The sequence below is a fragment of the Cimex lectularius genome, unplaced genomic scaffold (genome assembly GCF_000648675.2).
Source record: "Cimex lectularius strain Harlan isolate CLEC.00 unplaced genomic scaffold, Clec_2.1 scaffold190, whole genome shotgun sequence".
In the NCBI taxonomy this organism is placed as follows: domain Eukaryota; kingdom Metazoa; phylum Arthropoda; class Insecta; order Hemiptera; family Cimicidae; genus Cimex; species Cimex lectularius.
In genome coordinates this window covers 37,800-52,901 of record NW_019392798.1, presented here as the reverse complement: position 1 = coordinate 52,901, position 15,102 = coordinate 37,800, and the positions used below count along the sequence as shown (strand labels likewise).

The 15,102-nt window shown below is 33.8% G+C and overlaps 1 non-coding gene across 1 annotated transcript; it reads left to right on the top strand.

Moving 5' to 3' along the window:
• Nucleotides 1-3,567: 3,567 nt before the first annotated feature.
• Nucleotides 3,568-3,640, top strand: Trnad-guc. The gene has a single exon. It is a non-coding gene; the product is annotated as a tRNA-Asp (tRNA).
• Nucleotides 3,641-15,102: the final 11,462 nt, after the last annotated feature.

Genomic DNA, 15,102 nt, shown 5'->3' with positions numbered 1-15,102 from the left:
AAACCTAAATATTGGAAGATCATCGAAGATCAAAAATTAACTACGCTGTGATAAACTTCCTAGGAATTTAATATTCTTTCGAATGGTATGTCTGGCAGTATCTGTAAGTACGTTTCCGAGGTCTTCGATAGATCCACCACTTCAAAAGGAGGAAAAAAAATGTATCGATGAGAAGATTAATGTTTTAAATAAAGGGGAAGATGTCATTCGTATTGATCACAGATTTGTTTCATTAAAAGAAAAAGTGATTAAAATAAATTAAAATAAAAATAAAGATTAAATTTTTTCATACAAAATAAATAATACCCACTATACCAGATATGTTCAGAGTTTACAAATCTTAGCACTCTACTGCAGCAAATTCTGGAGAAGCATTCCATTAATTTTGAAAAATTGTCTAGGACGTTATCTCATCCTTTTCACTGTCACATAACGAATATAACAAAAGTTTAACAATTTCTGCAATTTTTCGGCTTTTTGTTATTTTTCATAACTGCCAGTTAGATTTATCAGCTTTGGACTTAGACGACATTATAATTTAATTCCACTAGTTTTCGTGGTCCGCTTGACCAATTAATATCTTTCAATTAATTAAGGTTTGTAGTTGAGATAAAAAGTCAGTGCCACGAGCGGGATTCGAACCCACGACCTTCGGCTAGATACGCCACTGCTCTACCACTTGAGGTATCGTGACGTCGATCCACTCGGACAGTAACTTCCCACCACAGCCCACCATTCCTATTTTCCCTCCTTTTTGCCATTTTTCGAATGTAGTAATCTATTTGATTCTCGGCGACAAATTACATGGCCACGGAGAGCTTGAGTGTAGGTATACTTCATTTTAACTTATTAAATTCACTAGTTTTCGTGGTCCTCTTGACCAATTAATTTCTTTCAATTAATTAAGGTTTTTAGTTGAGATAAAAAAAGTCAGTGTCACGAGCGGGATTCGAACCCACGACCTTCGGCTAAATACGCCGCTACTCTACCACTTGAGCTATCGTGACTTCGATCTACCCGGACAACAAGTCCAACCTTTCGAATTCTCCCTCCTTTTTGCCATTTTTCAAATGTCGTGTAATCTATTTGATTCTCGGCGACAAATGAAATGGCCACGGAGAGCTTTAGTGAAGTATACTTCATTTTCAATCATTAAATTCACAAATTTCGTGGTCCATTTGACCAATTAATTAAGGTTTTTAATTGAGATAAAAATCGATCACGAATACCTCAAGTGGTAGAGAATATATACGAGTAGAGTTTACATTGTTTGTTGTTTCTAACTAAGGTGCTAGTTAATTTAAATAAATTCTGTCTTGTTTAAATAAAATATAAGCTATCTATTCTCCTAATTTTATTAAAACTTGCTATATTAATTAATTATGATTTAGGTCAATTATTCAGTAAAAATTGTTGATTGGCTGCGCTACCTCGAACTAATTTCACCAACAATTATTATAGTCCTTCCCTACACGGAATGGAAAGCATTAAAAAGTTAAATTTGAATTTATTAACAATCATTAAATACTTCTTTTAATTAGGGTTTCGTTGAACAACGATAGAAATAAACGTAAAATTTTCCATTAGGAATTTTAAAAATGCTGCAAAGCCAGCAGGGAAGATTGACAAATAGCCAAAACAGAAATTACCCATGGCAAAAATTGAGCAGACGGTGGTATCCCAGTACTTTTACAAAAGGGAAAAACAATACCAATTCCTTCTCTAGTAAAAATATACAGAATCTGCCTGGCAATGGAATCACACCCCAAGCACTTGGAGAACTGTAAGAGCGGTCTTTATTGTAAGGGACAGCTCCCTATAAGAAAAACCCCTTCATAAATATCCTACCAAAAAGGTAAATCCTTTGAATCAGCATTACATCAAATAACTATAAAAAGAGAAGATTCACTGAACAACCAAGATATAGCTTTACGAATTCTCTTGGACACTGAAGGAGCATTTCATGAAAAAAGGTGCAAGCCCCCATGTAAAATGTACCCGTAAAAATTATTTTTCCAGAATGTCCTGCTGCTGGAAATTAAAGCATGAATGGGCTCAAATTAATAAGAAATTCTTTATTAGAACTTACCTTTCTCTTTGATTCCGAATCAATCGCTACACGGAATGGAAAGCATTAAATAATTAATTAATTTGAATTTATTGGCAATCATTAAATATTTCTTTTCAATGGGGTTTCGTTGAACAACGATGGAAATAAACGTAAAATTTTACAATTAAAAATTATTTTTTAAAAATCCTACATAACCTACATAGCGTAATAGGTTAACGTTCGTTAATTAATATTAATAAATAAAGTATTATTACTTTTTGATGTTTTTTATTTAATCTTTTAATCATTTTTTTTTCATTACATGTACACATATGTTTATTTCATTTCTTAAACAGAAGAATGAATCTTTAATCACTTCGTTTAAAGTTAGTTCACTCAAAGGCAAGAGTAACGATCAGTTATTAATATTGACATACATTTTATAAAACAAGTTACTTTATGACTTGACTTCAGAGATTCGAAAGCCTCCTGTATTTCAAAACGTAAAAACCTTTAAAAAATGAGTAATCAAATCAAATGTATGCCATTAGACAAAGCTTGCTTCCTTCAACGCTGGCTTTCTTTGAATTCTTGGCTAACTGCTTCATCCACTTCTTCATAATTATTATCCTCCTCGCGGACCATCACCATCGTCCTATCCCCCTGCTATTATCAACCCATCCAATCTCGGACAATTTTCTCATCACGATGCCTACTAATGTTCACTCCATTCTGGAAAGTTTTATTGCAAAGAGAAAAATGATTTTTCTGTAATATGAATCGGCTTTCATTTGATATGGAGGTGTTCATATGTGGAGAATTCTTCTACGGTAAATCGATATGAAAAAATGATAAAAAAATTTGAGCATCAACGTTCCAACTCAATACCACGAATATATTATAAGTGCCTATTGGTCAACATCCTAGAACTACTGCTTTATCGCATTACTCCCATTTTTCAATCCCGCATTCTTATTAATGACCACTAATTTGTGTTCAGATGTTCTCATTCCACAATTGAGCAAGCTAATGGCATTTTAGATATTATCGCTACCGATCTTGAGTAAATGGCGTGATGATTCTTACATGTAAAGAAAACCTTTGTTGGGGGATGACACACAGGGATAATTTGGAAGCTTAATAGTCCTCACTTTTCCCTACTTTCTGGTCGTAAAAATACTTAGTCGCCGACTTTCAATTCATCAGTGGCTCCATTTTATCATCTGGCTATCGCATAGTTGTAGGGTTCTCCCAAGGAAATTTTTTAGGACCATTACTCTGCACAGTACTATACTATCGACCATTTCTGAAACTATTCTTACGACATACTTTGATGATACCCTAAACACAGAAACCTTCAAACTCATGTAATATCCCTTGAGCAGTGATTTAATCGGTAGAAAATGACAATAAACGCATAAAAATAAGAACAAAATGGCGTGGTTGAAAAATGGCAAAATGGAGGGAAAATTCGAAGGTGGGGTTGAGATGGGAAGTTAGTGCCCGAGTGGATCGAAGTCACGATAGCTCAAGTGGTAGAGTAGCGGCGTGTCAAGCCGAAGGTCGTGGGTTCGAATCCCGCTCGTGTCACTGACTTTTTTATCTCAACTAAAAAAAAACCTTAATTAATTGAAAAATAAGAACGTTTTACTGTACGAATGTCAACCACTGGTCCCATCTGTTAGAATAGTATTCTTCTTGCACTAGCTTATATAGTTTGCTACACTGAGAAAAAATTTGCAATCGTTTTGCAAAGCCTCACATCCTACTCCAAAGACAAGGATTCAACAGACTTCTGGACAAACGGTAAATACTGACTCTCCAAAACAACCACCTCATTTACATTACTATTCTTTGGACACAGCATCGAATATTAGGTTGGTTCTATATCACCTATGCCCAAGATCACTTTCATACTTTTCTATCGTAAAGATCCCGCATCATAATCAAAATCTGCAAACCCATATATCCCTTGAGCAGTGGTTGAAGCCATCAAATAGTCATTAAACATATAACAATGTGAACATGTCCCAATGATTATACTATCTAATGTCCTTGAAAAAAACAAAAATATCTAAAAGATGTTTCACAAACATTTATCCTGTCAATGAACCCACATGTCAGAAACTGTTCATTCAGTACTTTTCTAAATAAACCTCCCCCACGATTGAAGCATCACAGGGCTCGCGACCTCATAAATGTCGGTAAGAGTGGTATTGCCAGTACACAGGAGTGTCTATTATTGGATAGGTCTATATTTTGCGAGTTGAAAATATTTGGGACCGACACGTTTATTACAATCGTGTGAAACGTGCCGCAATTAGTTATTTAGCATACCTGTTACGGAAGATAGCGTTTTAGACTTTTCGTTATTAATTTCTTTTTTCTTTTATAAGGAACACGTACAAACACTACGTGTGTAATCATTTCAATTCAAGCAATCAAGATGGATCTGTACTATCTCAGATCAACAAACATTGCGTTTGGAATTGTATTAAACGCTTTATCTTTTTTTTACAGTAGATGCAAAAAATAATATCAATTTTTTAAAAAGTAATTATCTTCCATTTTCTTTTACGTGTCTGAAACCGTTGTTTGTATTGAATTTCATTGGCTTTGTTAAGGTCTTTAAATAATATGTACAATGGAGAGACACTTTAAGAAATAAGTCGATATGGTGGATGATAAATGTTGATTGATTTACAATTTGTGAATCAAGTTAAACAATATTTCCCCATTCAAATTAATGGCTTTACATAAAAATGTACTAATGTTAAAGGTTCTTTGTACGAGGTCTCAACGAGAAAGTTCATTTTTCATAAACCTTTCTGATATTTTCAATAATTACGACTTTTGATCTCTTTTTAAATTTTTTTTAATACATCCTAAGATAAAACGAACGTACACGTTATTTGTTTATTGTCGATATCAACTATGTATATGAAGTTGTTGGCTATTCAAAATTCAAAAACAACATTAATAAATTGGAAAAAAAGTATTATAACGGTTTATAAGGTGTTGCTATTCTTTTTACACTCTTTCGATGAAAAATAAAGATAATCAGTTCAATTTTATCCTTTCCAGAGACAAGTTGAAGAGTGAATTTATTTCCAAATTTTCTTTGATGAAATAATAAATTTGAATACAAAGTTAAACATAATTTTGTTGCGCGGGATGACACGCGAACCAATAAAAAAGTATTATTTTTAAATAAATTATTTTATTTATACAATCACATGTTGAAAAGGAACATTTTTTTTATTACAACAAATGCAATCATTAATCAATTTCAACAACATATTTGGTAGGATCGGGGATGTGGCCCAATGAATGTTCTGGTATTGAAACTACGCCAAGCTTTCGGTGTTTTATTTCGCCTTCCTCAAAACTAAATTCTCTGTCAGTGTTTAAAATTGTTTTCTATTATCAACGTGTATAGATATTTTTTCTCTCTTTTTGATATTTCTTATATTAAATACAATTTTTTTAATAAATAACTGGCACTTATTACAGATTATTATCACAGACAAAATCAGGAACGTAAACAAAAAGGACTAGTGTAGGTTATTATTATTAAACTAATACTAGTACTTGTATTTAGTATAAGAAATGACAAAAGGAGGGAAAAAATATCTATACATGTTGATAAGAGAAAACAAGTTTAAACACTGATAGAGAATCTAGCCCTGAGGAAGGCTCATAAAACACCGAAAGCTTGGGGTTGTTTCAACACCAGAACATTCATTGGACCACATGTATAACAAGCTGGTCACCTTTACATCATTAATGAATTTGTTTAAGTATGAACGATTTTGTACGCGTCGCGTTTCAAATTGAAGATTTTCATTGTCCTAGAGAAAACCTATTGCAATGTCTCATCCTCTTTAATTAATACAGACGATAGTAGATTATTCTTCTATAAATCTTGAGAATGATAACTTGGCAAGGTAGATATTGCTGCAGATTCTCTATAACATACTTTATTTTTTGTCTTCTAGTTACACATCCCAGTATTGTCATTACTCTTAGGTCTTTTTGTTTATCTTCAAAAATCGTTATATTTACTTCTCGGAGAGATTCTGCGATCGCAATAACACCATCAGCAAATTGGAGATTCGATAAAAATTCCGTATTGCTGTATTGACACCGAGGAAGCATTCAACTCGTAATTCAATCTAACAAAACAGTCAGAATGTTTTGTTTTATTTTGTAAAAATTATTAATAATAAGGAAAAAGAAGACAATGAACATTTATTAATATGTAAATAATAAAGTAATGTAATTATGTTTTGATCAAATTTAAAAAAATTTTTTTTTTTTATTGGCCTTATGATCTTGCATATTAGCCATAGTACGAATTCTTGTGTGTTCAAATTGGGGTTATCGGGAAAAAAGGGCCAGAGGCGACGGTGGGAATCGAACCCACGACCGCGGCGTGAGAGATCAAATACATATAAGCATTTACCATTGATTTTTTGAAAATTTAAATATTTTTTAATTATAAAATTTCCCTGAGATGTACAAAGAACATACCGAGGCGACTTGCGAGACACGCCTTAGCTAATTTTAACACCCTTGTTTTTTAACAGCGAGCGTGATAACACCTAGGAAACAGCTTCCACGCTCTTCTTAACTACGCATACTTAGCCGATTGTAATTTGGGTGAAATTTTGTTTGGCTTTCAGCACCAATTTGTCGGGGCAATTACGGCCCAATTATCCGCTGCCGGCCCTGCCCGACTCCAAGAGAGACTATAAATGACTTGTGTGTTATTCCGCTCCTTGGAATATGCAAGGGTAAAATAACACTTCGGGTCGGATAGTGAGGATAATGACAGCCTCCTTGCTACGCGACATTCTTTATTAACCACTTTTTCGAGCCAACTCCCTTTGGAATTCTCATTTATTTCTTGGAAGTTAAAATTAAACGGTGGAACTGTTATTTTCTTTTGAATTCGTTTTGACAATACACGCTATGATAATTTTGCACCACTTAAGGAATACCCTTTGTAAAAGATCCTTATGAATGGAAGGAAAGTTGTAATTTCGTCACTAAAGGAATGTAACGTTTGAGCAATTATATAAACATCCTGGTACGTCATATAACTATTAAGTTTTTTCTCAGTCAAACTGCCTGTTATTGCTGCAAGTATTATATATTAACCTTGACAAAATGTAAGCAACGTTTTATCACCTTTTGACTTTTAAACATCAGCTAAATATGCTAAACTATGTGTACGTCGATTTTCGCTGGTCGTGTCATTTAAACGAATTGTAGCATTTCACAATTTAAAAAATTATCTATCCCGTATACATCCCTGACTTTTTAAAACGCTTGAAAAAAATTGAAAAGAGTTGTTGGAACAAAAAGTTGTTCTGTCGCCACCTTGAAAAATCAGCAAAAAGTGGTAGATCATAATTATCGAAATTGTTGAATACTATTTGGTTACTTTGTGTTTTTTTATTTTACTAAGTTATACTGAATTGTCAAAATAGTAAACAAAACTAGATAAAAAAATAACGTTATTAATATAATCTTTTTGTAAGGTATTGGTTGAGATAAAAAAAATCAGCGTCACGAGCGGGATTCGAACCCACGGCCTTCGGTTAAATACGCCGCTGCTCTACCACTTGAGCTATCGTGACTTTGATCCGCTCGGGAACCAACTTCCGATCTCAAACTCACTTGTCGAATTTTCCCTCCTTTTTGCCAGTTTTCAAATGCCGTGTAATCTATTTGATTCTCGGCGGCAAATGAAATGGCCACGGAGAGCTTTCGTGAAGATATACTTCAGATTAATTATTAAATCCATTACAGTTCGTTGTCCGATTGACCAATTAACATTTTTCAATTAATTAATATTTATGAAAGACCTTGGTCGAGATAAAAAAGTCAATGTCATCAGTGGTATTCGAACTCACGACCTTCGGCTAAATACGCCGCTGCGCTACCACTTGAGCTATTGTGACTTCGATCCGCTCGGACACCAACTTCCCATCTCAACCGCACCTTTTGAATTTTCCCTCCTTTTTGCCATTTTTCACCTTGCATAAAGGTTAATTAGGAAAAAAACGGTAAAAAGGAGGGAAAATTGAAAAGGTGCGGTTGACATTTGAAGTTGCCGTCCGAGTGGATCGAATCCCGCTCGTGACGCTGAATTTTTTTCCCCCCCAACCATTACCTTACTTAAAGACTAATTAATTGAAAAGAATTTATTTGGTCAATCGGACCACGAAACCTAATAGAGTTATTAATAAAGCGGATATTGTAAAGCATACAGTTTGAAAAATTGAAAACAACAAGCTTCTGAAAGGGGAATTGCTGCATTCAGGCGAGGCGAGAGAGAGGTGGTTTGATTAATATTTAAACAGGTTTCATCAAAGGGTACAAGAGTCTTTAATGGTTAAGAGCTTTCGGTTCGACTTAGTTCGATTTTTTTCATCCTTATAAAACAGTGAAAACTACACATAAAATATTTATTTTATAGTACATTTTTTTTCACCTTTCTCAAGCTCAGAAGTTGAAGAAAGTTGAATAAAGTTGAAGGTTTATCGGGAAATGCCGTAGAGATGAGATTATCGGTAAATGTTCATCCAGTTTGAAAGTAACGCAGTTCAAACGTACTTGTTTAAAATCTAATTTTAAATGTTTGCTATAAATTAATGACTCAAAAGGGACTTGTAATTTAATTTATGAAGTGTTTGGCAAACATCCTTCCTTTGGCAATGAACGTTCGACCGTATCAATGCCTTAGATGCAATCTTTATCGACCGATTCTTTTCCTGAATTTTTCCAATATACAATTCAAAATTGTAAGGTTTTGTATACGCGGCATCGCACCCCTTCCGGAAAATTTTTAATAAACTTCCCAGTTTAATTAGATCAAAGAATTCCATAACGTACATACTCCACCCACCAGCACGGGTAGAAATTTTCCCTTTGATTCCCCGAATACCAGATTAAATCGACTGAAATTGATAATACATTTGGCAGGACTATGAATAACACATATTTAATAAGCAAATCATCAAGAAAATTGAATTTCCTCGAACTGACAAGGTAAGCTTTTGTTGTGTACCTTCTCCACGTTTGGTACTGCAGGTGTCGAAGGGCATAATGGCTATAATTGAGCGGGTACCGTTTTAAAACGGGCTCGGCTCGCTATTAATCCTGTTCGAAAATTATTTTCCACGCTGCTGCAGAACCAGGTAGACTCATCCTGTATAATCTTGGACGAAAGTTTTTTTAACTCTTGGTGCTTCATTTTGTTTTCTGCTTAACCTTTTTTGCACTCAAATATCATTTGATTTCCTGATAAAAATCGGCAAATTAAAAAAATAATAAAAATAAACTCTATTGCAAAGTGATAATACAAATGTATACATAAAATAACTATGAACATAAAATACTATGAACCAATGCAATATATAATGATTATTTGGAAATCGTGGGATGCGCGGTCTGGTGTGACGTAGGTTTTAGAAAAACATTTTCTTTATCGCACTAACGTTTCTATCTTGAGATAATCTTCAGGGCCTGGGATTTATATACATTGTTTAAATTTTACAAATACACGTAGGATGTGAAAAAAATTCAATTTGATTAATATCGATAACATACATATATCATCACATCACACAAAATATATAACATTTCAATAAAATAATCGTCACATTCAACACATCAAACATATCTACATAGTCTAATTCTTCAACAATTTGGCTTTCCTATCCCTAATTATCCCCGTCTATGTAATCCGGAAAGGATAATCAGGTCGAACCATTACCCATTTTTTCCCATCGTCGACTCTTTTCACCTCAAAGAAGCCGACACCTCATATGAAAATGTCTTTCTATCCCGACTTCCTTTCCCACCCCTTCAAAATCCAACGTACAATACCGTAAAACATTAATATCTCACTGGCATTCTTAAGACGACACACAAGAATGAGACATTAACACAAAAAACAAACACTTTGAGTGAGTACAAATACTTCGATTGAATCTAAAATTTCTAGCATTGTATAAATTCATTTTTTTACATCCTACATGTATTTGTAAAATTTAAACAATATTTATAAATCCTAGGCTCTGAAGATGATCTCAATAAAGATCGAAACGTTAGTACGATAAAGAAAATGTTTTTCTAAAACCTACGTCACACCAGACCCCATCTCACGATCTCCAAATAATCATTAACTAACGGTCACTAAACACCACAAAATTCCAATATATAATTATAATTTGTGATGAGAATGATTTTTACATCACTATCCCCAGGATTTGTATTTACAAAACAGCAATAAAAATTAAAAACAATGAGTTTAACCAACATTAAAATGTATGAGCTATTCTATGTTTATCCTGAAGGTTTCACATGCTCTAACATTATACTTCAGCTTACAGATGTAGCTGGAACTTTTTATACTAATTAAATAAACACCACGTAAAAATTTTGAAATACGATAAAGTGGCTTTTCAAGCCATAAAATTGGTAAGTTTTAAATTATTATTATGATTTAAATTGTTTTATTGGTGTGTTTTAAATGTTTTTTTCTTCATATTAATACTTTTTTTAACATCACATTGAAATTCATTACACAAAATAAAATTTTATTTCAGGGTTGACTTTGACAAAATCGGTAATTATAGGTTAATAGAACAGTGAAATATGTTGCCCGGTTTAGAAGATTCGTTTTAATGCGATAGGCAACATCACATATAAAAGAGAAATAATATCTGTCTGTCTAGTGATAGCAGAAGAATCTGGAATTCACAGACAGAAACGCGACTCATCGTTAAACATAACAGCATTCCAATTGGGGCTCTCTTCTGGCGCTCACTGCACCACATTCTCTTGAGTTACTGATGGCGCGATATTGATGATGGTCGTCTCAAAGGGGCATACGATGTGGGTCCGACTCCTCACAAACGATTACTTTCATTTGTGTTGATAATGGCTTGCCAAAATGTACTTCATTTAGGGACTGGCGGGCGCTGTGGAAATGGTTTTCGAGTGGATCGAGGTCACGATAGTTCAAGTGGTAGAGCAGCGGCGTATCAAGCCGAAGATCGTGGGTTCGAATCCCGCTCGTGCCATTGACTTTTTTATCTCAACTTAAAACCTTAATTAATTGTAATATATTTTACAATTAATAACCTGAGGCATTTTATTAAAATCGGATCTAAGCATTCATGGTGTTGACAGTAATATCCTAAAATATTTATATTTTAACGACTAGATATGGTTCCCATCTCAGAGATCTTTCCATCTGTCCAGTTACCCGCTGTTCCTGGACACCGTTATTTTAGATTAATTAACATAACATATTCACGTCTCACGTCATACTATGTCATCCGGCAACATATTTACATATAATATTGTAAACAAACAAGAAATAAGAGAGACCACTGTTGCCCTAATATCGGGTTTAAAAGAACTGGTGCAGGACGGTTTTTGGGTTTTATTTTTTAGCTTCCATTAAGTTCTTCCAGATTTCATTCCTAGGGTTGAATTTTTAAAACAGTTGTAAATACTTAGGCCTGTTGTTACGTGGAATTGTGTTTTAAGACATCAAGTTCTTGATAGACAAAATATATTCTAAAGAAATATAGTATAAAATAATATATTGTGCGACATTAATTTCTTCTTGTATTTAGATCGTAGAAACTGTTTTCAACCGGTTACAAGAAGCTGTTTTATTGACTACCGAAGAGATTTTACTTTTGATAAATTCGATGGAATTTCAAAACTTCAGCTATCTTCGGTATCGTAATTTTTTTTCGCTCTGAATATAAAAAAAAAAGCCATAACTTATTTTCTGGAGGGCACATAACGCAATTGCCACACGTGGCTGAAGGGCGAGGAAAGAAAAACTGCGTTACTTGCACTATGAGGAACACGTGTTACTCGGTTGGCTGGCGGTGGCAATTGAAAAGTTACCGTGGCCGGACAAATTGTGTTGTTTCCCTCCAGCCGCCGAACAAATTCTCACGCTTTCAAACTCCGAATGGGAGAGATTGAGTTTTGAATACCTTTTGCGGGAGAAAAATAACGTCGATAATTTAAATTCGGGCAGACTTTTGCATTGGAACAGAACTGGCGCTGTTTCCAAGGTGACAGGATTCGTAATCGTACGACAGCTGATGACACGCGACTGCATAAATGCATAAATATATCTCACCTGTCCCCAGTTTCATCATCGTGATGAATTAGATATACGGTTATTTGAGATGAATAAATTTGGGAAGAGAATTCACTACTGTCTTCGTGACAAACGAAGTGATGAAACAGTTTTATTCCAAACCAGGGTCGATATAATAACATTGTTATGAGAAAATGTATGCCATTGGTACATATAAAAATATACTGCTGAATTAAAGTCAGTTGCTTCAATTTTATTATTTTAATTTAATTTATTATTTTCTGAAAATTTTAATAAAAATTTATCAGTAGAACTGATGATGTTAAACAGTTAATATTCTTAAAAAAGAAAGACAAAACAATCAAAGAAATATTCATTATTCAGATCTGGTAATCCAAATTCCAAAAAAAAATTCGGAACATAGATTAATTTATTGCTATTACATTTTATATTTTTAACGTCATTAACGTCATTTTACCTGCTTTTGATTATACCTATAAATGCTTGTTTGCTATATTTATGTTGGATTTTTAATGAATATTTTTTTTTACCTCAACTAAAAATTTATTTTTCTCTGTTTTTAATTTTCCGGGTAACATGTTATAAAGTTTCTGCCCTTCACCTCAGGGTTATTATTTGATGTTGTTTTTCTGAAAGTAGGTATTACTATGTATTCTGCATTTCTTATGTTTAACTTTGTTTTAACACAGACTTTTTTAAAAGTCTTCTGTTTACATTTTCTTTTACGTATTTTAAATTTAAATAAAGCAAAGCAGGTATCGTCATCACATTTAACTTTTCAAAAGTTGGTTTACAGTTCTCGTTTTGTATTATTCTTATTAAGTATTATTCTTAATGCTTTTCACAGTATTTTTAAGTTTTTAAAGGGTATGGGTCAACACTCCAAAATTGAAATCTATAATTCATTATTCATTGAAACAAAGCAAAAAAAAAAAAAAAACAATTCTGAGAGAGACTTATTATGACTACTAAATACAGATATTAATTAGTATAATAATTACAGAAGTGCTTACTTCGTTAACCCCGTGACCAACTTCATATATGGCAAAAAAGGGAAATTTCGATAAAAATTTTAGGATGAGATGATGAGTTGGTGTCCCAGTGATCCAATGTCACGATAGCTCAAATCAACTTTTTAAACAAATTCATTATTTTTCGTGGTCCGCTTGGCCAATTAAATTTTTGAACCAATTTTTAAACAAACACCTTTTCTCGTCTTTTCTCAATTTTAATCCAGTTGTATTTTCTTTAACCAAGGAAGGACATCATCTTAACCAGAAGTTCGTATTATTGTAGGAATGAGTCAGCTGCAAGTGGTTATCACAGAGGCAATTGGTGTCTCTCAGAGCGAGATTCCAAGAAACCGGAAGTGTCAATAGGATGCTGGTAGTGGATTTCATTACGCTAAGGGACGACAGAAATGTTGTTATTTCTGCAAGACGGAACCCTTTCCTTAGTGTACAAAATATTCTGACACCATCTTTATCAGTCCCGCCACCAGCAACTCAGGAGAATATGGTGCAGCGAGTGCCTAGAAGAAAAAACCAATTGGAATGCTGTTACGTTTAATGATGAGTCGCTTTTCTTCTGAGTGATAGAAGGCGCCGAAGAGTTTACTGAGGAGATGCGCACAATGCCCCAGTTCGTGCTCTCTTCAGTGCAGTTTGGAGGGTAGGTATAATGGCCTGGACTGGGATATACATTGGAGGACGAACTGGACCCCATATTGCTGACGTCAACCTCATTTTTGGTTGACAATGTCAAAGAGGCAGAGTTGATCATCAATGTTTAAAAAACCTGAGAATTTCCCATATGACTCTTCCCCCATTGGTACCACCTTAATCCCATCGAGCACATGTGGGATGCGTTGGAGACAGGCTTTTCGATCATCACCATCCGCAGCCAATTGACAACTGATCGCAGCGTTGCAACACTATAGAGTGAAATCACTTATGAAATTAGTGACAAAAATATAATGTATTATGTAATTATGCCTTAGTGTGCCGAACAGGTGCACAGAGGTTTTAGCTAACAGAGAACATTTTAGACGGTATAATTGTTTAAAAAAATTATTGTGTCCAATAAAAAAATATGGTATTAAAACTTTTTATTTTGTTACTTTACAAAATGGCTTAATTAAATTTTCCGTCAGTAAGAAACAACAGTTTTGTTATAAATTTTAATTTTATAATGAAATAAAATAAAAATGCTAGGGAAAATGAATGCTAAAAAATTGGCAACCGGTTAGTTTTTGAGCAGTTTAGTTAGAGCATTTTACTATACTTGTTTTCGTATTAGTTTCAATTAAATATCCATTAGCTTTGCCGTGTTTCGAACTAGAACTGTTAGCGTGGCATATACGAGTCGAACGCCAAACTACTCTGCCACCTCCGGCACCGTTTGATTAATATATTTTAGACTAAAAAAATCTGACTTCACAAAAATTAATTAAAACATTTGTTTACTTAATATAACTTAGTTTATGGCACTGGATACCATCCAGTGAAATAAGTTCTACGGTTAGATTCAAAAACAGTTTTACCATTTTAAAATTATTCATAAATTCACTGACTAATACCATTTCAACTGGTTCTTCTTCCGAAATCGCTGATGTTCACAGACGCTGAACCGGTTCCTAAGCGGACAAACCGATGTTCTTTGAACTTGACTTTTGAAATGTTCATCGTCCCCCGACTGCGCCAATTATAATTATCATTCCCGAACAGTTATTTTAAAATAAAAGACCTTATTAGTTCTAACATGTCTCTCTACAAATCATAACTTCTAGTGTTATTATCTTCATTTGCCAAAAAAAAGGTCCTTGGACCGTTTAAATTGCATAAATTTGAGATGCTGGCAGTAGCGTTTACAGGTTAAGTTTTTATGT